The sequence below is a fragment of the Mus caroli genome, chromosome 3 (genome assembly GCF_900094665.2).
Source record: "Mus caroli chromosome 3, CAROLI_EIJ_v1.1, whole genome shotgun sequence".
Lineage (NCBI taxonomy): Eukaryota > Metazoa > Chordata > Mammalia > Rodentia > Muridae > Mus > Mus caroli.
The window spans coordinates 37,869,687-37,871,418 of NC_034572.1; positions in this window are offsets into that span (position 1 = coordinate 37,869,687).

The window sequence follows — 1,732 nt, forward strand, 5'->3', positions numbered from 1 at the left end:
CAGTAGTGCATTTTCTGCATTGTGTAGCTGCTGCAGAGGAAATATTGAAGGACAGTCTGCCAGAAAACAAAATGACCTCATGTCTGTAATCATATTGCCAGTCAAAGAATTAACCAACTCTCAAAATTAAAAAAAAAATGTGGATTGGGAAACACATTTCTCTGAGATTACTTGACTTTGTGCTGTAGGGCATTTTATTTTAACAAAATAAAACAAAACCTCAATGAATAGCAAAAATGGTGAAGTAAGAACAGAAGATTAGTAATCAATAATTGGTGATCCTCAGCTTAAGCCATTTCAAAAAAAAGAGAACACCATGTGGTTACTCTTGCTGCAGAGAAATCTAATATATGTTTAAAAATGAACAAGCAGCACAGATTTATAGACATTTTCAAGTGGTTTATCCGAGAAGTTTTGCTTGCCTAGGAGTAGTTAAAGAGGCTCTATTTTTTAATGATGTATAAAACGTCATTTATTATTATTATTATTAATTATTATTATTCAAACAACTGTCTTCTTGTATTAGTAAAATTTCTCAAAAATTAAGTAATGTTTTAAAATTGTATTAACCACAAAATAGAGCTACATCTATTGATAATTTGAAGAGTAAATCTAACCATATTGAGTTGCTTTCTGAATCTGTATTCTCTACTAAAATTATATAGTTCTTAATAATAAAAAATAATTGGTGATCATTACAGATGTAGATGTAGCTTGAATTATAATTATAATTCTCAGAAGTTAACATCAAATTAAACAAACACATAAACAAAATTTCTCCAAAGTAAGAATTAGGCAGGAGAACATCTGAGTTTGGCCTGTAGAAATAATTGTTCCCTGGATTATTGTTGGGCATTGGGCTATACACAGACAGTCTAGTTTCCAGTTGAGCTGAGATGTTGAACCCCAGGATTTGGTGGTGATAATTCACCTACATGGGATGGAAGGAGTTCTCTCATATCTCCTGGACTCAAGGCTCCTGGTGAAGTTACCACACCCACAGCCCACACAGGAGAAGTGTGGTTAGTAGTCCCTTAGGCAATGTCCCAAGCTTCTGACCTTTAGGCTAAATTCCTCCCCAGTTACCTAGCAACAGTAAAGATAACAGCACACCATAAGAAGAGCTGTTTGGCCCCTCCTCAATCTCTTACTCGTATTCCCCTTACTCTTACTCTTTCCTCTCCTCTTACTGTCTTTCTCTCTCTCTCCCACTTGCTCTCTCTCTCTTACTCTAGCCTTTCTTTTCTTTTTCTCTTTCCACTTTCTCTCCTCTTGGCCATGGTCGGTCTCTCTCTCTTTTACCTTCTCTCCTTTCTCCCTGCCTTTCTACAATAAAGTTCTAAAACCATAGACTGTCTTTGTTCATCAAGGCCTGCTGCACTTAATCTCACCTGTGAGAAAGCCTTTCTCCCTCAGCCCTCTCTCCCATAAGCCTGGGGCTACAGAGTGTCGCTCCAGGGCCCCCTGGATTTGGAGGCTGCCCCTTGTCCACCCTCTGTCGAGTGGGGTCAGTGGCTTAGATGCCCACCCAGGGCAGAGTGGAAAACATCTGATAGCCCTCTCATATCTGCCTGCCCAGAGCATAGGAGGAACTCTGGCCTGCCATAGGCTATCCTCCCTCCTCCCTCTTCCCCAGACCCTTTTTAGTTCCCATAGATTGTTTTGTAGATTATAGTTTTGGTACACTCCAGAATAGCACAACTTATTTCCTTAAAGGAAAATACTGTCACTG